The 25,448-nt window shown below is 36.3% G+C and overlaps 1 long non-coding RNA gene across 2 annotated transcripts; it reads right to left on the bottom strand.

The window, feature by feature from the left end:
• Positions 1 to 4,788: 4,788 nt before the first annotated feature.
• Positions 4,789 to 10,177, bottom strand: LOC123571214 (uncharacterized). 2 transcript variants are annotated; one of them, XR_006695395.3, is made up of 3 exons: positions 10,031 to 10,177; positions 6,621 to 6,882; positions 4,789 to 5,146 (listed from the first exon to the last, which is right to left on the bottom strand). It is a non-coding gene; the product is annotated as an uncharacterized lncRNA (long non-coding RNA). The 2 variants fall into 2 exon arrangements; XR_006695394.3 differs by having other exon boundaries at positions 6,713 to 6,882.
• Positions 10,178 to 25,448: the final 15,271 nt, after the last annotated feature.

The following is a 25,448-nucleotide window of genomic DNA, read 5'->3' as shown; positions in this document are numbered from 1 at the left end:
AAAAGAAAACGTATACATTGTAGAATAGCTAAATCAAAATATTTAATATATGCATTAATTCATATGCTTGTCCGTTATTTGTAGTGCAGACTCTCAAATCTACTCTCTTAGAGTTACTTTCAAGAATGCAATGCATTGTTATTTTTTTCTTTTTTTATTATACTTTAAGTTCTAGGGTATATGTGCACAATGTGCAGGTTTGTTACAAATGTATACATGTGCCATGTTGGTGTGCTGCACCCATTAACTCGTCATTTACATTAGGTATATCTCCTAATGCTATCCTTTAACTATAGTCTCCATGTTCTACAATAGGCCTTTTGAACTTATTCCTTCTATCTAACAGAAACTTTGCTGTTTTGACCACTATGCCCCAACAGACACATGTCTCACAACTACTATTTTATTGTCTGCTTCTGTGTGCTAAACTTTTTTAGATTACACATATAAGATTATGTTGTATTTATCTGTATGTTCCTGCTTATTTTACCTAGCATAATGGCCTCCAGGTTTATCAATGTTGTCAAATATGACAGGAGTTTCTTCTCTTAAAGGCTGACTAGTATTCTAGTGTGAATATATACCACATTTTCTTTACCCATTTATCTGAGGATGGCCATCAGGTTGATTTTACATCTTTGCTATTGTAAATAGTACTGCAGTTAGCATGGGTATGCTAACATCTTTTCGACGTCCTGATTTCAACTGTTTTAGATAAATATCTGGAAATGGGGTTGCTGGGTCATATGGTAGTTCTATTTTAATTTTTGAGAAACCTCCATACTGTATTCCATTGTGGCTACAACATTTTGCATTCCCACCAACTAGGTATAAGGGTTCCAATTTCTCCATAATTATGACATATTTTAATTATGCCCAAAATGACATTCTTCATGTCATGGCTTTAAAGTCTGGGTTTTAATATTATTCAGGTAAAAAAGATCAAAAGGTAAAGAGATGAATATCATTGAAAATATAGTATGTTATCTTGAAAGATTCTAAAAGGAGGAGGCATGACATGCCATGGACAGGGGGTTGAGAGGACAAGGGACCTTCACTTGGTAAGCAGGTAGAGGGAGGGGGAAAGTGCAGACAAGAGCCTTTATTGAGGTTTCCAAGGGAAGGAATGGGTGAGGCAAAGTAAACGGGCTTACTATTGATTAGTTTGAATAATGTCAAGACAACATGAGGAATGTGATGCCCCTAGTTGTTTGGTACCTGCCCTTACGGTGATTATGGTAGGTTAATAGTGGACCTGAGTGAGCCAAATACAGGAGATATTTGAGGTTGTGGTCTCTGGATTGTTTGTTTTGCATTTAAAAAGCAGTCTTGCAGGTAACTAGTTTATTATTTCTAGACATTGGTGAGCCCTAGAGGAGCAGTCCTTCTGTGGTCAGCGAGACCCCAGATATCAGATCATCATAATACAGAAAACAAAATATGTGGTCCCATTTCTCATCTCAGTAAATGTAAACTGAATCCTCCAATTTTCTCAGGCTTTGAGAGGGCTAATTACTGACTACTCTTTCTCTCAACCTTACATTCAATTCTGCAACCAATGCTGTCATTTCTACCATTTAAATATATTCAGAGTATAATGATTTCTTATCATGCCATTATTCTTCATCATCTCCATTGCACTTTAGTTCAAGACAACATTATCTCTCATTTGAATTACTGTACTGGTTTATCTGCTTTTATTTTTGCTCCCCACATAATTGCACAGTAAATAGAGCAATCTTAAAAATACAACAAAGATGTTATTACTCACCCACTTGAATCTTTACAATGACCTACAAGGCCCTACATGATGTAGCTCCTACCAAATTCCTTTTATTCCTGACTTATCATATATTTACTAACTTGTTTATGGCATATCTCCTCCAGTGGAACGTAAGACTGCTCATGCCAAGGACATCATTGCTGTAATTCTGGAACCTAGAATAATGCCTGACATAGAGCAAGTGTTGAATATTTTTCAATTTTGTATTTGTTTCAATGGGGAAATTCCTGATTTGGGAACCCTCAGACCTCACATTCTCCAAGCAATTATCCAACCTTGACATGAACACCTGAACCATATTGAGTAAGTAAAAATAGTATTAGATTAAATATCAGAAGTTCTGAGTTTTAGCATTAATTCTCCTATCTATGTTCATTTGATCATATTTGCAGCCACACAACACTTTGATTGATTCACATGTTTAATTGCTAAATATTTATTGAGCATTTAGGCACTGGTTTAGGTACTGAGTCTAAAGAGTTACATTTAACATTGACTTTGTGGAGGTCACAATTTAGAAGGAAAGACAAAAATACTTGCAATATATGTATTATAACAGTACTAACAGAAAATAAAGACGTCAAAATTAAGTTGTTATCATCTTAAAATAAGCTGATATCACTATAGGATGCTGTATGTAAGCCTCATTGCAATGTCACGAAACATCCTGCAGTAGATACACAGGAGAAACAGAAAGGAATCAAAGCATACCAGTATGCAAAATGATTAAATCATAAAGGAAAACAAGAGAAGAAGAGAACAAAGAAACTACAAAACAGTCAGAAAACATTTAACAAAATGGTAACGCTAAGTCCTTACATATCAATAATTATCTTGAATGTAAATAAATTCTGCAATCAAAAAACAGAGGGGTTTAATGAATACAAAACAAGATCCAACTATATGTTGTTTACAAGAGACTCGGTTTAGGTTTAAGGACACACATAGGCTCAAAGTGAAAGGATGAGAAAATATATTCCACACAAATGATAACCCAAAGAGATCAAGAGGCTATAGAAATGGTAAATATATACAAACCCAATATCAGAGCACCTAATCTATTAAGCAAACATTAACAGAATTGAAGAGAGAAATACAGAGTAATCCAATAATAGTAGGGAGATTCAATACCCTGCATTCAGCAATGGATAGATCATCCAGTCAGAAAATCAATGAAGATACAATGGACTTGACCTTCGCTTTAGACAAATGGATCTAACATACATATTCCTTACAGCATCAACTGAATACATGTACTTGTCAAGCACACACAGAACTACTTCCAGGATAGAACATAAGTTAGGGCACAAAACAAATCTCAACAAATTCAAGAAGATTAAAATCATGTCAATAATCATTTCCAACCATCATGCTATGACACTAGAAAATAATAACAAGAAAAACTGCAGCATTTTACACTGTGTGAAAATTAAATCACACACAAACCAGTGGATCCAATGAGAAATCAAAAGGCAGAGCCCTCCTACTCTATTCAGCTTCCATTAGGCCCCACCTTCCAGCAATGTTGCATTGGGAATTAAACTTCTAACACTTGAATTTTTTGGGGGGGATATGTTCAAACCTTAGCACCATGTATCTGATAAGGGTTTAATATCCAAAATACAAAAGAAATTCCTATAATTTAATAGCTAAATAACAAACAAAAACAAAACATGACAAAGAAACTAATTAAAAATAGGCAAAGTATCTGAATAGACATTATTCCAAGGAAGACATACAAGTGGTCAACATATATTTTAAAAGATACTCAACAATGCTAATCAACCAGGAAATGCAAATCAAAACCTCAATGAGATATTCCGTCACACCTGTTAGGATGGCTATTATCAAAAGATTCAAAGATACATGTTGGTGAGAATGAGGATACTTGTTTGCTGCTGGTGGGAATGTAAATCCTACTAATAAACCTCTGGCTTGTTTGTCTCATTCTGTATTGCAAAGGATAAATATGTCACAATTTTTACTACTATGGAAAGTGAACTCCAGTTGGAAGGGTTGTGAATTTTGAGATTTTATTTCTAGGTTTTTATAAGCCATATAATATGTAAATTACAGATATTTTAAAATATTTAAAGGGACAGAACAGAAACGTTTGAAAGTTTTACTTTGGCTAGATTTTTGAGTTAAATAGTTTTTTTTAATAATTATTACAATGGATTTTATTTTAAAATTTATTAAAATGTATTATAAACTAAATTAAACAATTTATTTTAGAAAGGTTCAATGGATTATTGTTAACTATAGTCATCCTATTATTTTAAAATAAATGTTACTTAAGTTTATAATTATAAATAATTGAATACCTAGCACATACTTTATAGTGGAGATAGTACAAAACAACAAAAATTAGTGGTTGTGACAGGATATTAGAAGGTTATAACAAGGATAGATACTGAGTTCAAAACAGGAACAAGAGAGGGAAAAGTATATGATATCAAAAATGCATCATCCCAGGAAGATTGATCCCTGGTGTTGGCTATTCATATTCTTTTGGCAGATTCAATGCTATTTTTTTAGTGCTCAAAGATGATATGCAGAGTTAGTAGCTGAGTACTTATGGTCAATACTGATTTTTTGCTGCTATAATAATTACATTAATGCCTTGTAACATTAATGTTGCCTAACAACTTTTATAGTTAATAATGTTAATACCCTAACAAATTTTATTGTGATGTAGACAAATTGTTAAAATATAGTACTATTAGTCTCATTGAATTCTAAAGGTTATTAATATGACAAGAAAACTTAATTGTGACTTCGATGTTACCAATTCAATAGCTATATAAAAGTTGCAGTGGGGCAACTCCTAAGAAATATACTAAGTAGACATATTATAACATATTGCCTCCCCAACTGGGTCTTGAAGAGAGGACACATTTTTTTCAATTTGAATTGTTAAGCCACATTTGACAGCCTTTGTGTTGGGGTCCGCATGTTTCCTAAACAAAGGAATGAACACACAAGACAACACAAGACAAGACAAACATGGCGGCTGCCTCGAATGGCGTGCTCTGCTTTATTTTATACAGTCATTTGTGGAATGTTGCCAAGTCATAAGACACATTGTTGTTTTTCTGATCTTTCCCTGACTTTCTGGATTTTCAAGATGTTTACACATAAACAAGCCCCCAACGCCCTGCTTCGTTTGCAAGAGCAGGACTTATCAGGAATGCCCTGCTTCATTTGCAAGAGCAGGACTTATCGGAAGGTCTTGTTTGTGAGCACGTAGTCCTCTACATTTCTCCTTTCCTTATTTACAAGTTTGAATTTCTTTTAAAACCATCATTACATGTTGGGCTCGCTGGGATTTGGTGTTTGCCCTTTAGCACCGTCTCCAGCAGACTGTGAAAATGACAAAGGCAAGTACAATAATCAATACATTACCAGAAACAGAGGTCAGCAAAGTTTTTACAGGGCTCATAGGGTTCAAAGACGTCAAACATTGTGCAATACCAGTCATCAAATCTGCACCAGTCACCAATGGTAACTTGATTGTGAAATGTTTCAGAAATGTTCTATGTTAATTCTTGTATTTCTAGGGAAAGATTATTATGACCAATTAAAAGTCTCTTTATCTCAGTCCAATTATGTGCAGTGCTGTTAAAAGGAACAGGAGTAATACAAAGTTGGGTAGTGTTCCAATCACATTTCAACAAAGCTCGGGTATTCAACACTGTTAGCTGATCTCCCAATCAAGAAACCACTTGCTCCAGATTATCCACTCATTAGCTAATCCAGCAACAGCAGCAGTGGAAGCAATTGCTACAAGTCCCATCACCATGGTCACGACGATTCCAACCATCCTCCGACTGCGGTGGACAAGATCTTGCATAACCTTGTAAATTTGAGTAACCCCAGCAGATTCACTCCAAGTACATGTTATATAAATTGGAATGAGACTCATTCCAATTATTATTCCACCAAGTAGTATTTATACAACTTAAGAATGTACAATTGTTTGTACAGTTAACTACCCCTGTATTATTATCCCATTGAAAAATTCCTGTCAACAACAAGTAAAGGTTTCTTACACATGCAATAACATATCTAGAACTATTTTAATGCAAAGATATATGGAAAGGGTTAGCAATATTAGTAAGATTTAAGGACATGTTTCCTGTGAAAGTGAACGTTGGTTTACCAGCAGCTAGCAACTTCCAAATATGACCTTGTATTTGTGAGGTATTAGCCAAATGTGGCATAGGAGGTGATAGACCACCATCATGCCAAATAATAGTTTCATTGCCATCTGCAGAAATGCTGTGATTACCTTTATGCCAACGCAGGTTGACATGGTTGAATTTAGTCTGAAAATCTCCATGTACACTCCAATATGTAACAAGGTAATTATGAATCTTCCCTTTTACTTCTAACAACAATCGTGGCCCACTACTTCTACATCTAGTCCACTCTAGTTGGGAAACACCTCCGGACACATCAGGGATAGGGCATAAAGATAATGTACTTGGCAGAGTTTCATTAAGTACTGCAGTATGATTATACTTAAAACTTTGAGCCATAATAATCATAGTAAAGGCAGAGATATGACTATGGTTATAGCGAACAGCCCAAGCCTCATGAGAAAGATGCAGACAATGTGGACTACCCCCAAGACATATAGGTAACCCTTCAACCCCAAATTGATATGAACTATTTACTGTGTCAGTGTTTAATTCAGGATCCTGGTTTAAAAAAGGTGATGGCATCCAAGCAGTATCATTAGTAAATACTGGGATTTCTCTGTCTCCACATGCCACACCTTGATATAAGGGTGAAAAGGAATATAAGCCCAGTATGTAAATTCTCCAGCTGTTACCTGACAATTTACTACGGCCAGTATAGCCAGGAATAAAGTCAGTGGGGTTTTGGGCTGCCCAGCTTGTTGAACAACCCCTTCAGCTTCTTAACCTTTTCAGTTGTCCCCATGTCAGGGGCTCCGCACGTCGAGTTCCGAAGGTGAATGTTCTCTGAGCGCTCAGATTTCGCTCCTGGAATTCCTTCAGGAACTCTTCGGATCAGCTCCTCTTCGCCATGGCACTGTTTCAACTGTCGAGATGGAAACCACTCGTCTCCGGCACCTGTACGGACAAGAGCATAGCCTCGGCCCCATTGTAAAACTTTTCCTTTTAAATATTTCCCTTGTAATGAAGGATAATACACCCACAGATTACTGTTTTGTGGCTTTTCTAAAGGTTGTTGAAAATGTTTCACCGCTGCAGACTGCTGTAATTGGCGCCAATGGTTGAGAAAATTTAAAGTAAAAAGGGCTTTCAGAATTTGATGTTTTGGGGAATCTCGCCCATCTCCCCCTTTTTGTTTTAAAAGTTGTAATTTTAAGGTAGCATTGGCTCTTTCAATAATTGTTTGGCTTTGACTGTTAAATGGAATACCAGTGGAATGATGAATATGGTATAAAGAAAGGAAGGCAGCCAATTTACGAGAGCAATAAGCAGGGGCATTATCAGTTTTTAATTCAGCAGGGACTCCCATAACTGCAAAGCAAGTAAGTAGCCTTTTTAGAGGGTAATGGCGTAGCCCACTGGAAATGTGACCACGTATCAATAGTATGATGAACATATTTTAAACGACCAAAGGAAGGAACATAGTTACATCCATTTGCCAAATGTGATTTTGTTGAAAACGGCCATTGGCGAATGGGGAGTATGAAAAAGACACAACGAAAGTGGAAGATTGGGTGCAATATAATCAAGGTGAGCTTCACTAATTCTATTTTCTACAAATGACAATTCTTCTTCTGCTACAGGGGATAAAGTCCCCATAAGTTGAATACAAGTATTTACAGCTCTAAGATCAGTTAATAAGTGCCATTTTCCTTTTTTTTGACAAGACAAACACAGGGGAATTCCATGCAGAAGTACTTGGTTCAATAGGCCCCTCGGCCAATTGTTCCTTAACTAAATTCTTTAAAGCCTTAAGTTTTTCTTTAGATAATGGCCACTGTTCCACCCAAACAGGAGTTGTAGTTTTCCACTTCAATTGTAAAGTTTGAGGGCTGTGGACAGTGGCTAAGAGTTTAAAGGATTGTGGCCCATTTTGAACATCATATTTTTGGCGGCTGAAGAAATATGAGGAATGCTTTAAAAGGCACCAAATTGTTGTAAAAGATCATGGCCCCAAAGGTTAATATTAATGGGAACAATATAAAAGAACACTTTTCCTTGCTGTCCTTCAGGTCCTACACAGCTCAGGGGCTTGACACTTTGGTAGACTATAGAAGCAGTACCTAGGCTGGATAGAATAACCGATACTTGTTTCTTTTTCCAATGATCTGGCCTTTGAGTCAAACATATAATAGATACATCCGCTCCTGTGTCGACTAATCCCTCAAAAAGTATCCCATTAATTTGCAATGAGCATAAAGGTTTTTGATCAGAAACTAAAGTTTCCCAGAGAACAGTTTTCCCAGTACTACCGAAACCTCCTTGACGTGACACATCTCTAGATAAGAAAGGAAAAAAAAAGGCAATAAAAGCAATTGTGCAATAGGTTCCCCTGCCTCTAGGCACATAAATTGTGAGACTTGTACCATAATAAGGATTTCATCAGTAAAATCAGGATCAGTAATTCCTGGGACCACCATTAACCCCCACATAATGCTGCTGCTTCAACCTAGTAAAAGTCCTACATGTCCTTTTGGCAAAGGACCACACACTCCGGTAGCCAACTTATATATTCCTCCATTAGGAGATAAAGTATAAGGTTGGGCAATAGCTAGGTCAGCAGCAGCACTCTGCTTAGTGGCAGCATAAAGCTGAGAAACTGGGGTAGGGTAAGATGTCTTTAAGGAGGACTTGAGGTCATTCCTTGATGTTGTAAGCCACTGCTCACTGGGTACTGGGGTAGGCCTGCATTGTAGTTGTTGGGGCCCCAAGCCTGTGGGCCCCGGCTCCCGTTTCCCATGAGGGGTGACAATACGTTCTCACTTTTATCAGTTTTTGAATGGCATTCATTGGTCCAATGTCGACCCTTGCCACATCGTTTACACATATCAGATGGTAACCTTTTGTCTTTTAGAGCAGAAGAGCCTAATTTTTTCCAGCATTCCTTTTTAAAATGACCAGGGTTCCCACATTGATAGCATATACCTTGTTTAGAATTGCCTTTTAAAGCCTAGAAAGTGCCCCAGCAAACAATTGAGCATTGTAAATAGCTCCTCCAACACCTGCACAAGCCCGAATGTATTCAGCTAAATCAGCTCCACTAGCTTTTAGAGGACGCAGCAATTTTTGGCACTCAGGATTAGCATTCTCAAAAGCCAGAGTATCCAAAATAATTTTAGCAGCAGGGCCTGAGCCTACAGTCTTTAATACAGCATATGTTCTAAAGAGAAGGAATCGAGAAGGCCAACAACAAACGGTGACTGAGTTCCATAATTAGCATTTCTTCAAAAATTTAAATTGTAGGGCTGTAAAAGTCACATTCTGGCCACCGTTTGGGAACTGAGCATTGGAGCCGAAAGCAGCCTGTGTTATTGGGAATAAATCTAATTCCTCTAAATCATCCTTTTCCTTCGATTCCTTCTTTTCTCCTACAGGAGGAAGAGGCACAGAGAAAACCTGACCTGACATAGGCAAAGAGGTTGGAGGTGGAGGCAAAGGGAAATCCTTTTCCAAAGGAGCAGAAGGGAAGGTAACAGGGAAGGCTCGTGGCGGAGAGATAGGAGAAACAGGAGCAGCGGTACCTTGCAATTTTAACAACTGTTGTAACATCTCTAAAATGTGCTGCAAATCAGAATTTCCTTCAGATGAAGGAGGCATTAGCTCTTTTTCCAATTCCTTGTCCTCAACAATCGGGGCGTAAATATGTTCCTTTCTAAGATCATTCCTCTCTAAAGCTTCAGATGCCTCACCTCCTGTGGCAGTATCGCCATGCTCTGAGTCAGTTTCAAGTAACTCTAATGCCTGAGTAATGGAACTACACAAAGTCCACAAAGTCAGAGGCATTGTTTGCCCTCGCTGATAAGCTCGATGCAGGACTTTAACCACTTGTAACCATTCCTTTCAATTTAACTGCACTTTGGTTTGATATTGAAACGAATAACAATGTTGTTCAACATGGGCAAACAATCGCTTCAAAGTCTTATGCTCCTTAACTAACTTCTACTCCTATAGACATCAACAGTCCCTGGAGTAACCGCAAATATTCAGAGGCCAGAGAGGTGGAATTCCCCATAATTTTCCCGTGGGTCCCCCTTTCTTTATTTACCTGCCCGGGGTGTTCCCCCTCCGGTTCCTTGCTCTGCGTGGAGCCACGGACTCTGCTCGCTGTGCCAGATGTTGGGGTCCACGTGTTTCCTAAACAAAGGAATGAACACACAAGACAACACAAGACAAGACAAACATGGCAGCCGCCTCGAATGGTGCACTCTGCTTTATTTTATACAGTCGTTTGTGGAATGTTGCCAAGTCACAAGACACATTGTTGTTTTTCTGACCTTTCCCTGACTTTCTGGATTTTCAAGATGTTTACACATAAACAAGCCCCCAACGCCCTGCTTCCTTTGCAAGAGCAGGACTTTAGCACGTAGTCCTCTACACTTTGGCTTGTTAATTTTTGTTGATACATAAATGGATATACATATTTTGAGGGAACATGTGATAATTTGATACATTTTTATAATGTGTAAAGATCAAATGAGAGTATTTTAGATATCCATTAGTTTTAAATATTTATTTTTTCTTTATGATAGGAGAATTTTAATTATTCCTCTCTAGCTATTTTGAAAGTTACAATAGATTATTGTTAACTATAGTCACCCTATTGATCTATCAAACACTAACTTTCATTTCTTCTATCTAACTGTGTATTTGTACTCATTAATCAACCTCTCTTCATGGCCCCCGACTTCTCCCAGCCCCTGGTAAGCATTAATCTACTCTTTATTTTCATAAGATTCACTATTGTAGTTCTCTTATATGAGTGAGAACATATAATATTTGTCTTTCTGTGCTTGGCTTATTTAATATAATGACCTCCAGTTTCATCCTAATTTCTGCAAATAATAGCATTTCATTTATTTCTGGTTTATTTTTAACAGACATGTAATAATTAACATATATAGGATACAAAGTGATTTTTGATATATATAATGTATAGTGAGCATATCAAGGTAAATAGCATCTCCATCATCTCAAACATTTATTATTTCTTTGTGTTAGGAATATCCAGTATTCTTTTTCTAGCTATTTAAAACTATATATTATTGCTAACTATAGTCACCCTACAGTGCTTTGGAATGCTTGAACTTAATTCTGCCATTTAGCTGTAATTATTTTATCCTTTAACAAATTTCTCCCCAAGTTTCTCTCCCCTTAACCTTTTCAGCATCTAGTATCCTCTGTTCTAGTTTTTACTTCTATGAAATCAACAATTTTTGGTTTCCAAATATCAGGAGAATATGAGGTATTTAATTTTCCATTCCTGGCTTATTTTACTTAAATAATGTCATACAGTTCTATTCATGCTGCCAAGAATGACAGGATTTCACTCTCTTTTGTGACTCTATAGTATTTCATTGTATATGTGGCATGTATAATACCACATTTTATTTATCCATTCATCTATTATTGAACACCTAGGTTGATTCCATATCTTGGCTAGTGTAAATAGTGCTGCAAAAAATATTAGGGTGCAGATCATTCTTTGATATAATAATTTTCTTCTCTTTGGATAAATGCTCAGTAGTGGAATTGCTACATTATATGGTAGTTCTATTTTTAGCTTTTTGAGAAATCTTCATGCTGTTGTCTATAGTGTTTATACTAGTTTACATTCCCACCAGCAGTTTATGTGTTGCATTTTCTCCACATCCTTATTAGCATTTGTTATTTTTCATCTTTTCGATAAAAGCTATCCTAATTGTTGTGAGATGACACTTCATTGTGGTTTTGATTTGCATTTCCCTCATGATTACTGATGGTGAACATCTAAAAAATATATTTGTATGTCTTCCTATGAGAATGCCTGTTCAGATCACTTGCCTATTTTAAAATCAGATTTTTTTTTGCTGTTGAGGTATTTAAGTTCCTTATAGATTCCAGATATCAATCCCCTGTTGAATGAATAGTTTATAAATATTTTTCTCCCATTCTTTATGAAACCTTTTTACTATTTTATTTCCATTGCTGTGCAGTAGCTTTTTGGTTGGATATAATCCAGTGTGTTTTTTCTTTTGTTTCCTGTGCTTTTGAGATCTTATTCATAAAGTTGATTCCAAAACCAATGTAGTTAAGTGTTTCCCCTATGCTTTATTCTAGTAGTTTTACAGTTTTTGGTCCTACATTTTGGCCTTTGCTCCATTTTTAGTTGATTTTTATATAGGGTGAAATGTTGGGTTCTAGTTTCATTCTTCTGCATATGAATGTTCAGTTTTCCCAGAATAGTTTATTGAAGAGGGTATCACTTCCCTAATAAATGTTCTTGGTGCTTCTGTCAAAAATCAGTTGCCTGTACATAAAGTAATAATTTCTGGATTGTCTGTCCTATTCTATTGGTCTATGTGTCTGTTTTTATATTAGTAACACACTGTTTTGTTCACTATAGCTTTGCATTATATTTTGAAATCTGGTCGTGTGACACCTCCAGGTTTGCTTTTATTGCTGAGGATTGCTTTGGATATTGAAATCTTCTGTTTTACACAGAAATTTTAAAATGTTTTTCTATTTAAGTGAAGAAGGTAATTGTAATTGATATTTTTAATAGAGATTGCATTGAATCTGTAGACTGCTTTGGGTAGCATGGTCATTTTAACAATAATAATTATTCCAACATATGAAGATGAGATGTCTTTCAATTTGTATCATTTTCAACGTCTTTAATCAGGGTTTTGTAGTTTTCCTTGGAGAAGTCTTTCACCTCCTTGGTTATAATTATTCCTAGAGGTGATTTTTGAAGCTATTATAAATGAAATTGCTATTTTGTTTTATCAGCCATTTCAGTTTTCATCTATAAAAACACGTCTGATTTTAGTATGTTGATTTTGTATCCTGTAACTTTACTGAGTTAGTTTATTAGTTCTATACTGTTTTTGGTAGACTCTTTAGGTTTTTTTACATATAAAACCATGTCATCTCCAAACAGAGACAATTTACTTCTTCTTTTCCAATTTAGATGTACTTTATTTTTGTTTCTTGCCTAATTGCTCTGGCTAGGTCTTCCTGTATTATATTGAATAAGAGTGGTGACAGTAGGCATCCTTGTCTTGTTCTAGTTCTTTGAAAAAAGGTTTTATGTTTTCCAGTTCAGTATGATATTAGCTGTGGGATTGTCATATACAGTCTTTAATGTGTTGAGGGAATTTTCTCCTATATTTATTTTATTGAAAATTTATATCATGAAGAGATGTTTAATTTTGTCAAATGCTTTTTCTGCATGTATTGTGTAGATCATATAATTTTTGCACTTCATTCTGTTGATGTGATGTCTCACATTTATTTGTTTATGTTGAACTATTCTTGAATCCATAGTGCAAATCCTATTTGGTCATAGTATGTTATGTTTTGTATGTATTGTTAGATTTAGTTCACTAGTATTTTGTTGAACAAAAAATTATCTCTGTTTGTCAGAAATGTTAGCATCTGGTTTATTCATTTTGCTGTGTCCTTGTCCAGTTTTGGTATCAGGATAATTCTAGCCTTGTAAAATATGTTAGGAGGAGTCACCTCTTTTTCAATTCTTTGGAATACTTACAGAACAATTGGCATTAATTCCTCTTTAAATGTTTAATAGAATTGAGTGGTGAAGACATCTGATTCTGGACTTTTTTTGGTGGGAGACGTTTTGTTACGGATTCAATCTCAATACTTGTTATTGGTTTGTTCAGATTTTCTATTTCTTCGTTCAATCTGATAAGTTGTTTGTGTGTAGAAGTTCATCCATTTTCTAAAGGATTTGAATTTATTTATTAATATTCATTTATTCATAGTAGTCCCAATGATCCTTTGTATTTCTGTGATATCCATTGTAGCATCCCCTTTCTCATTTCTGATTATATTTGGATTTGCTCTCTGTTTTTAGTTATGGTAACTAATGACTTGTCAATTTTGTTTATTGTTTCAGAAAACCAACTTGTCTTGCTAATATTTTATACTTTTTGTAGCAATTTTGTTTATTTTAGCCTGATTTTTATTATTTATTTTCTCTACTAATTTTGGGTTAGTTTTGCTTTTGCTTTTATAGTTCTTTAAGATGCTTCATAAAGTTGTTTATTTGAAATCTTTTAGTTTCTGATGTAGGCATTTATCGCTATAAACTTACCTCTTAATATTGCTTTTGCTCTGTTCCATAGGTTTTCTTATTTTTTTTAAATTTTCATTTGTTTCAAGAATTTTTTAAAATTTCATTTTTAACTTGTCCATTTACCCATTAGATGTTCACAAACATGTTGTCTAATTTCCATGTATTTGTATAGTTTCAAATAGTCTTGTTTTATATTTCTAGTTTTCTTCCACTGTGGTCAGATAAGGCACTTGATACAATTTCAATTTTAAAAAGTGTCTGAGTTTTTTTGTGTTAATAAATGTTGAACACTGGAGAATATTCAGTGTGCTGATGGAAAGAATGTGTGTTCTGCAGCTGTTTGTTGAAATGTTCCATGTAAGTCTGTTAGGTACACTTTTTTTTTTCTATGAGGCAGTTTTAGTCTAATGTTTGTTGATTTTATGTACAGATGAACTATACAAGTACACAGGTGAGGCTGATGTCCCTAACTATCATTGTATTGGGCTTTATCTCAATCTTTCGGTATATATTACTTGCTTTATATATCTGAGTGTCCCCATGTTGGGTGCATATATATATACATATATATGTATATATGTATATGTATATATATGTATATGTATATATGTATATGTGTATATATATGTTATATTCTCTGGCTGAATTGATACTTTTATTACCATATAGTGCCCTTTGTGATCCCTTTCAACAACTTTTTACTCAAAGTCTGTTTTGTCTGATATAAATATAGCTACACTTGCTTTCTTTTGGTTTCCATTTACATGGAGTATTTTTTCCATCCCTTCACTTTCAGTCTGTTTCCTTATATGTAGGGTGAATTTCTTGTAGGCAATATATAGTTGGTTCATAATTTTCATTTATTTAGCAAGTTTGTCTTTTAAAAGAAATTTAATTTGTTTACATTAATGATTATTATTTTTTTTTTTTTTGGAGATGGAGTTTCACTCTTATTGCCCAGGCTGGAGTGCAATGGTGCAGTCTTGGCTCACTACAACCTCTGCCTCCCAGGTTCAAGCGATTCTCCTGCCTCAGCCTCTTGAGTAGCTGGGATTACAGTTTCCTGCCACCATGCCCAGATAATTTTTGTAGTTTTAGCAAAGATGGGGTTTCACCATGTTGACCAGGCTGGTCTCAAACTCCTGACATCAAGAGATTCACCTGCCTTGGTCTCCCAAAGTGCTGGGATTACAGGCGTGAGCCACTGTGCCCAGCCTTACGTTAAAGGTTATTATCGATAGGTGAGAACTTGCTACTGTCATTTCTATTGTTTTCTCATTTTGTTGTATATCTTTTGTATCTTAACTTCCTTGTTATAGTTTAATTTTGTGATTGGGTGTGTTTTTTTGTTTTGTTTTTGTTTGTTTTTTGTTTGTTTGTTGACAGAATCTTGTTCTTTTGCCCAGGCTGGATTTCAGTGGTGCTATCTCGGCTCACTGCAAGCTCCACCTCCCGGGTTCATGCCATCCTCCTGCCTCAGCCTCCCGAGTAGCTGGAACTACAGGCACCCACCACTGCGCCCAGCTAATTTTTTGTATTTTTAGTGGAGACAGAATTTCACCATGTTAGCCAGGATGGTCTACATCTCCTGACCTCGTGATCTGCCTGCCTCGGCCTCCCAAAGTGCTGGGATTACAGGCATGAGCCACCGTGCCGGGCCAATTGGGTTTTTTATGTATTGATTTGATTCTCTTTCTCCTTTGTATATTTTATAATTTCCAGTGAGTTGCATAGATTCACGTGTTTTCATGATGGTTGTTATCATCTTTTCACTTCGAGATGTAAGACTCTTTTGAACATTTCTTGTAAGGCCAGTCTGGTGGTAATGAATCCCTTTCACAGACAAGTTTTTGTTTGTCTGTGAAAGGTTTTATTTCTTTTCCATTTATGAAGGCTAGGTTAGCTGTATATAATATTCTTGGCTAGAATTTTTATTCTTTCAGTGGCTTCAAAATATCATCCCATTCTTTCTGGGTCTGTAAGATTTCTGCTGAGAAACCTGCTATTAGTCTGATGGGGATTCCCTTACACTTGATGTGACTTGTCACTCTTGATGCTTTTATAATTTTTCTTATTTCTTTGACTTTTGACACTGATTCTAACATGCCTCAGAAAAGATTTATTCGGAGTCTATTTGTTGTTCTTTGAGCTTCCTGGATCTGAATGTCCATTTCTCAATGAAGACTCGAGAAGTTTTTAGCTATTATTTCATCAAGTATGTTTTATACATCTTTTTTCTTTTCTTTCTTCTTTTCTCTTTCAGGAACACGTATCTTGTAGATCTTTCTTTGCTTGATGATGTTCCATAAATCCTGTAGGCTTTCTTCATTCTTTTTTATTTTTTATTTTTATTTTTTTGAGATGGAGTCTCAGGCGGGAGTGTAGTGGCACAATCTCGGCTCACTGCAACCTCTGCCTCCTAAGTTTAAGCGATTCTCCTGCCTCAGCCACCTGAGTAGCTGCACTACAGGTATGCACCATCATGTCTGGCTAATTTTTCTATTTTTAGTAGAGATGGGTTTTCACCATGTTGGCCAGGTTGGTCTCCAACTCCTGACCTCAGGTGATCAGCTTGCCTCAGCCTCCCAAAATGCTGGGATTACAGGGATGAGCCACCACACCTGGTCTCTTTTTTATTCTTCATTCTTTTTTGTATGCCTATGTGATTTCGAAATACCTGTCTTTAAAGTCAGAGATACTTTTTGAACTTTATCTAGTTTGTTCTTGAAACTCTTGATTGTATTTTTTTTAATTAATTGAGATCTTCAGCTGTAGATTTTCTGTTTCATTCTTTTTTATGATATCTATTTCTTTGTTTTTTTTTATTTGAATCATAAGTACTTGTCTGATTTCATTAAATCACCTCTCCTTATTCTCTTGAATCATACTGATTTTGCTTAAGATTAATATTTTCATTTTTTCTTAAATGTTGTGTATTTTTTATGATTGGTGTCTGTTTTTGAATAATTATTGTGTTATGTAGAAGGCTTCATGCTTCCTTGCTTTTTTGTGTTTGTTATTTCTGTATGTTGATTTTTAAGCCTCTGATGAAACAATTGACTCTTCCAATTTTATGAAAAAGGTTTTGTAGGGAAATATTTATTATTTTATGAGTTTGGGGGTCTTGGTATAGTGGGGTGCATTGGCTTCGTTCTACATTAATGCAACAGTATAATATTTATGTACATTCTTTAGTTCTCATCCATGCTAGTGACATTTGTGTGTGTCTCAGTGGCCTACACTGGTAGAGATGTGGCAGTGATGGTGCAGATATTTTGTGGGTGGGCTCACCAGGCTGCTTCTCTGGTCAGGAGTGCATGCATGAACATGAATCAGTCAATTTGGGGTCTGACTTGCTGGGGTTGGAGCCAAGAGGTTGTTAATCTGGCTTGGGCATAGGTGCACAGTTGCTTGGCCTGCCTTGGGTCATACTTGCCAGGGGTAGCCCATGGAGCTTTTTATCAGGCCCAGACTGATGCAGGCACACAACTGCTCAGCTTGGTTGGGAGTATGTCTTCCAGGAAAAGCCTGTGAAACTGTTTCTCAGGACTGGGATATTGTCATAAGGCTTCTCACCTGGCCTGGGGTTGTGTCAGCTTGAGGAAACCCAAAGGTTTGTTCTCAGGTCTGGGAGATGGGCACAGTTCTCAGCTGGCCTGCGTTTGTGTGCCACTGGTGGTTTATATGACTCTTTCTCAAGCCTGGAACATAGTACATAGCTGCTTGCTTGTCCTGGAGTCATGACAGCCAAAGGTGGCTGTTTCTTAGGCCCTAATTGCATGTGTAAGGCCTTTGGGCAGGCCATAGGAATATCCAAAGGGTGTGGAGTGGGTACCATAAGACTATTAATCTTGCCCTAAGCACAGGCACATATCCACTCCCCTGGTCTGCAAGCATTTTATCTGCTTGGTGGCTCAAGGGTCTCTCTCGCATATGGGAGGGTATGCAGTGGTTTGGCTGGCTCAAGGGTGAGTTCACTCTGGAAATGACGATCAGATTGTTCCTCTGACTTAAAGTGAATATAATATTTCTAAGTGTAGTTTTGGGGCATTCATTCTGCTTACTGTTCTTTAAGCTTTCTGTATCTTTGGTGTTTCACATTAACATGGAAATTTTCAGTCATGACTGTTTCAAATATTTCTTCTGTTCCTTTCTTTCTTCCTGATTCTTTTTGTATTGTCATTACACAAATGATAAACCCTTTGTAGTTGCCTCATAGCTCTTAAATATTTTGTTCTCCTTTTTTAGAGTCTTTATTCTCTTTGCTTTTCAGTTTGGGATGTTTTATGGAGATATCATCAAGCTCATCGATTCTCTTCTAAATCATATCCAGTCTACTAGTAAGCCCATGAAAGGCATTCTTCATTTTTGGTATATATTTTAATTTCTATCTTTAATTTTTGTTATTTTATTATAATTTCCATCTCTCTGCTCATATTGCCTATCTGTTCTTGTGTGCTTTTACTTTATCCGTTAGAGTTTTGGGCATATTAATCATAGTTGCTTTGAATTCCTAGTGATAATTCTAACATCCTTGCCACATGTGCATCTGGCTGTGATGTTTGTTCTTTCTTTTCAAACTGTGGTTTTTGTCTTTAATGTGCCTAGTAACGCTTTTCTTGATAGCTGGATATAATATTCTGGATAAAAGAAATTTCTATATGAAGGAATTTAATGATGTGGTTGTAAGTTGTAATGGGAAGGGACATCTTCTATAGTCCTATAATTAGGTCTCAGTCTTTTAGTAAGCCTGTGGCTCTGTACTGTACATTTTAAAAGTGTTTCTTGGTCTTTTCCCCTGAAGTGGGACTGGATGGCTAGGGTGAGCTGGAGTTAGATATTTGTCTTCTCTCATGTGAAAAGCTAGAAGAAGCTCAAGTTGGGTATTTCTCTTCCCATAAGTCAGTTAGACTCTGATAAATTTCCAGTAGTTTAGGCACTGGTTAAATAGTTTCTCTTAAAGGCAGGCCTTATTAAGAATAACTGAATTATATGATTTATTTTTAAAATAGTTTCTTTTTCCTTCCTTATGCTGGAAGCACAAGGGGAATTTTCTTTGATATCTACTCTGAGAACCCATCATTCACAAACATTTGATGGTCAATGTATAACTAGGTACCATTAAAGCTTTTATCTTTCAGATTTATCCACAGTGTCTCCATCAATTTGTCAATTACAGTTCATATTTATTTATCTGGCACTGGTTTCCATGGAAGTTCCTGCTTATGGGTTCCTGTTCTGGCAAGTTGTGATTCCCTGTATTTGCCTGTCTGTGTCTCTATTTTTGGGAGAGCAGTTTGACTTATTTTTGTATAAATCTTATGAGTTGTTTATTGTTCAATTGTTCATTTTTTTTTTTTTTACTTTTTGTTAGAATCCATTAGTGACTTTAAACTTTTTACATGCTGTACCTGAAACCAGAAGTAACCTTAAGATTTTAATGGTATAATTTATTTCATGCAACTAGAAATGACATGATAGAGTTCTATACTATTTTCAAAGAACAACTATTAAACAATAGATAAAAATTTACTTGAAGTTCATGTAAACTTCATTATATGATGATTTAAATATATCCATAGTGTTAGGTCTGGCATACAGGGATGTTTTCTCCTGTGATCCTGTAGGTTCACTAGAGGACATATTTCTGGTATAATTTGTTACTACATAGTAAAGAGCTCAGAGAAACCTCACTTTTTAAATTTTCCCCCAAAATTAAATTGATTAGTCGTCCTACAATGAAAATTGATCCATTGGAGGAGAAGTCAACAAAACTAATATACCTTTCATCAAATATAACCGTGGAATATTTGCCAGCTAAATTTAATAGAGCACTACAAACTTAGAACAGAAAAGACAACTTACAGAATTTTCCCCACCTTGCACTAAGTAACCTTGACACATGTATGCTTATCAACAAGAAAAAGAATGTCCATTTATGAAAAAGAGTGTAACAATATGGTGAGCAGCAAAAATATTGTTGTTAGAATTCTTCAAATTTTGAAATAATATTTCTTTTAATTTTATTGGATTGTACAACTAACCATCCTTTCTGAGGTGAAGTAATATTGTCTTCTTGGTTTCATAATACATGTCTATGTAGTATCCTGGATATTTTTCGTTTGTATCTTTTAAAAGTATACTTAATTTATCCTTATCCTCTTCATCTACAGGATTCAAAGTTCAATAAAACAAAAATATATAAAACATAGATCGAAGTGTCATTTGCCTATGAAATAGACACATGACTGTTCAGAGTATTCTGATATTTAGATATTAAATGTTAATATACATTTTAAAAAGGTAAAAAGCCACTAATTTCAGTATATTGTAATAATGATTTTTTAGATTTATAAAAGTTTATTTATTACTCAGATTCAATACTGATATATGAAAATGATCCAAGGAATAAGAGGTAAAGAAAAAAGTCCCACAAGGTTATTTTTCCCTTTCTAATTCATGATTTTTCACCAAATGAGACCATATCTACATAGTGTATGCATTTACAGTGAAGTGTCTTTTAGAAGATGGGAGTTGGGTAAACAAGTATTTTTTCTCCCTTGGAAATCCAAATAATGTCAAATGGCTTCTATGACTAGACACCTATTCATGCAAAAGCACTCCATGTAGGCATAAGTGCTAGTCTCTTCTCTTTTCCTACCTTATATTTAAAGAATATGTATAAATAAAATACAGTACATTATTACCAAATGTACAGAAATAAATAATTGTAAGAGTAAACTAAAACAATTGGAAGCCAACAAATTAGATAACCTAGATAAAACTGACAAAGTTCTGAAAACACACAAATAACAACATCTAGCTCAAGGATAAATACAAATTCTAAAAAGACCTTTAAAAAGTAAAGGAATTAAATCAGTGTATTAAAAAACTAACAACAAAAGTGCCACTACCAGATGGCTTAATTACTGAATTTTACCAAACATTTAAAGAAGAATTAACAGAGAGTGATGTAAGATGGTTTAATAGTATGTCCCCAGACCTTTAGCATCCCCAGAGAAACACCAATTTGGCAATTATCTATGCACAAAAGTGCCTTTATTGAAGATTAGAGAATCTGGTAGGAGATTGCAACACCCCAGTGGAGCCCAAGATAGAGTAAAGCCATTTGAGGAAGGAAAGCTCATGCCTTAATAGCAGGCCCACCAACAGCAGACTTGGCTCCAGCCTCACTCATCTGTGTTTCTGCCACCAGATCCAGTGACTCACAGAACCTGTAGGAACTACACCTGCCTGTGACCATGATAACAGGCCAAGAAAGAGTGAAATTATATACTCAAAATACTGAAAAAAAAAAATGTCTGTCAACTAAAATTACTTTACTTGGCAAAATTGGTGTTTAAGAACACAGACAAAACGAAAACTTTCCAAGACAAAATCTGAGGTAGTAGCTCAAAACTAGGCCTGCTACAAGAAGTAACAAATAAGAAATCTGCATATAAAAACTAATAGAATCTAAACAGAAACACAAGAGCATGTGAAAGTGTAAATCTCACTGCTTTAAGGTAAATATGAAAGACACATACAAAATGTAATACTTAATGGTGGCACATAAATCACTTTTAATACTTTTATACAAATAGCTAAAAAATAGTAACAGTGATAACAACCACAGAAATTTGTTAAAGGAACCAAAATGTAGAAAAATCCCTCTGACATAAATTCATAAAATGTGAAGTGGAAAGCAAAGTGTAGAGTTTCTACACTGTGATTGAAGTTAAGTTGCTAACAGCTAGAAACGGATTTCTGCAACTATAAATTATTTGGTACAACAGGTTGGATACCATGATAATCATAAAAAGCATACACTGGATTAAAAAAAAAGAGAGAAAAGGATCAAAGCATACTACCGTCAAAAAATTATAAAGTCACTAAGAGAGACGAGAAATTTTTAAAAAGGGGTTGCTATAGTTATATCCAACTGAAGAGACTTTAAGTCAAAACCCATCAGAAGAGACAAAGACGGTCTTTACATAATGATAAACAGATTGTTTCAAAGAGAAGATATAAAAATTATAAATATATAAACAACCAACAATGAAGCATCGAAATATATAAAGAAAACATTCACAGATGTGATGCCAGAAATAGATAGCAATACAATAATACTATTTATATTTCAATACCCCACTTTTTATAATGAAAAGTTCATCCACGTAGAAAATCAATTAGGAAACATCAACTCTGAACAACATTATAGATCAAATGCACCTAACAAGCATAAAAAGAACATTCCATCTAACAACAGTGGAATATTTATTCTCACATGCACATGAAACATTCTCAAGGATAGATTATATGCCACATTACAAGTCTCAACAAATTTAAGAAGAATAAATCATTGCAAGTATCTTTTTTGATCACAATGTCATGAGACAAAAAATCATAAATAGAAAGAGAGAGTGATATTAGCAAACATGACCGAATAGAGGGAAACTTATACATATCTTACAAGAACAAGAACTCTGTGCTCATCCCAAGACTAACGTTTGGTTTGTGTGTATGGGAGCCAAGGAATTCAGGTAGGAGGTTGTGAAATCCTAATGAAGCACAAGACCTAGGAGGGTGGTTTTGAAATTGGAGACCAGCAACCAGGTGGTTAATCCACCTATCATGCTTCTGGATTAAAGCCTAGAAATTGCCCCATTCCCCAAGGAGCTTGGTTACAGCCCTGTTTGTTCTTGAACCTACAACCGAAACTATTTGCTAAAGGATCCAAGAAGAATCATACACACTAGTGCCTTGGCAATTTTGTCTGCTTGCTGATGTAAATCTGGAAGTTCATCTAAAAGTTGCCCCATGGCTCAATTTCAGCTCCTCTCAGGTGACATCCCAGTGCAAAACTGCTCACACAAGGACTCAGAGGTAGACTCACTCATATTCGGTTAGCATGTCTGAGCCTCTGTGATAGGTTTGTCAACACCCATCACACAGAAAATCTTGAAGGTGCCCAGTCTCAGCTCTTGGCCCTCTTGCTGCCATTCATGAACTATCTCATTTGTGTGGAAACCTGCTGGAAAATGCAGGCCTATCCAAGCCAACAAAACTTGTCTGCTAGCCTCTATTACACAGCAGATCATAAGCAGGTTCCGTCTCTGCTCCAGCCTTTCCTGCTACAGTGGGAAACTTATCCTGGCTGTTTAAAGATCTGCTTGGGGCCGGTTGCAGTGGCTTATACCTGTAATTCCAGCACTTTGGGAGGCTGAGGCAGACAGGAGTTCGAGACCAGCCTGACCAACATGGTGAAACCCTGTCTCTACTAAAAATACAGAAAATTAGCCAGGCGTGGTGACATGCGCCTGTAATCCCACCTACTCGGGAGGCTGAGCCAGGAGAATTGCTGGTACCCGGAAGGCAGAGGTTGCAGTGAGCCGAGATGGAGTCATCGCACTCCAGCCTGAGCAATAGAGCAAGACTCTGTCTCGCGGGGGAAACCTGCTTGGGTTTGTGCACCCCTTTGAACCAACAAGGCAAAGTTCTCCAGCCTCTGTCCCACAGCAGATACTAAGGGGACCCAGTCTCGGTTCTGGCCCCTTCTGTAGCAGTCAAGGAGCAATCCTAATTGTATTGGACAACCATCTGATCCAATAAGATGGACTCACTAGCCTTCACCTGACACAGCATATCCTGAGCGGGGAGTGGTCTCAAGCCCCTTGTATTACAGTTGGATAAGTATTCCATCTGTGCAGGGACCTGCTGGAAGGCATATCCATCTGGGCCAGTGGGAGTCTTCTGAGCTTGAGCCCCGGGTCAGCTTTACCACACAGCCTCAGTAGCCTCCTTGAGTCTTTCCCAGGTCCATCTGGATTGTAGAGTTACATCAAACTTGGAGCCCTTGTGACACTCATGGCTGATCTGAGCTTAGATTGCCTTCTAGTGCTGGGACAGTTGCTGTGATGACTGGCTCAGAAAACGCAACGGTCTGCTGAGAATCTCTGGAAGACCTTCTTAAAATAGGGAAACACAAACAAAGCCAGACTGCATAAACCGGAATAAATATCCGATTTCTCAAAACAGAGCTATCATTGCACTTCTACAAGCATCAAGAACACTCAGGGAAACAAAGCTTCACAAAATGAAGAAAATATAACAGATACTAACCTTAAACCTTAAAGTGTTAGAGATGTGTGAACTCTCAGACAGAGGATTCAAATTAGCTTTTTTTTTTTTTTTTTTTTTGAGACGGAGTCTGGCTCTGTTGCCCAGGCTGGAGTGCAGTGGTGCAATCTCGGCTCACTGCAAGCTCCGACTCCCAGGTGCACGCCATTCTCCTGCCTCAGCTTCCCGAGCAGCTGGGACTGCAGAATCCCGCCACCATTCCCGGCTAATTTTTTTTTTTTTTGTATTTGTGGTAGAGACAGAGTTTCACCTTCTTAGCCAGTATGGTCTGGATCTCCTGCCCTCGTGATCCACCCGCCTCGGTCTCCCAAAGTGCTGCGATTACAGGCGTGAGCTCCCGCGCCTGGCCCCAAAGTAGCTGTTTTATGAAAGCTTAATAAAATGCAAGGAAAAGCAAATAATTTAAAAATGTATGAAAGAAAGTTGACAGAGAAGTTGAAATAACAATTAAAAACAATCGAGAGCTAATTTCATACCCATTAATCATCTCCACCTGTCTCCCACTTCCTCACTACCTTTCCTAGCCTCTGGTAACCATCCTTTTACTCTCTATCTCTAAGCTGAGAAATATAACAAATGAAATCAAAATGCAATAGAGAGCATCAACAACAGACTTCATCAAGTAGATAAAATAATTAGTAAATTTGAAGACAGGCTATTTGAAAATAGAGGAGAAAAAAATAAAACAAAATAAAGAAAGTTTACAGGATCTATAGGACAACACAAAAGGATCAGAAATTTTGGTTATTGGAACTGAAAAGGGAATTGAGAAAGACAAATGTGGTAGAGAGGCTATTTAAAGAAATAAGATAACTTTCTAAACTTAGAGAAAGATACAAATATCCCAGTAGAAGATCGAATGTCACAAGTCAGATTAAACCTAAATATGAATACCTAAAGATACATTATAATCCAACTCTCAAAGTTCAACAAAGACAAGAGTTTGAAATCAGTGAGAAAAAGGAAGCAAATAACATATAAGGGAGATTGAATATACCTGATATTTAACTCCTCAGCAGAAACCTTACATACCAGGAGGGAATAAAATGATAAATTCAGTGCGCTAAAATATTGCCACACAAGAGGACTGTACCCCACAAAGCTATACTTCAGAAATTGTGGAGAGATAAAACACTCCCAGAAAAATGAAAGCCGAGATAATTAATCCTTACCAGATCTATTCTACAAGAAATGTTAAAAGTTCTACAGATCAATAGAAAAGGACATCAACATGACTGTTATTCTA

Source organism: Macaca fascicularis, chromosome X (assembly GCF_037993035.2).
Source record: "Macaca fascicularis isolate 582-1 chromosome X, T2T-MFA8v1.1".
NCBI classification, from domain to species: domain Eukaryota; kingdom Metazoa; phylum Chordata; class Mammalia; order Primates; family Cercopithecidae; genus Macaca; species Macaca fascicularis.
Note: the sequence above shows the minus strand (reverse complement) of the source record. Positions and strands in the feature narration are given on the sequence as shown.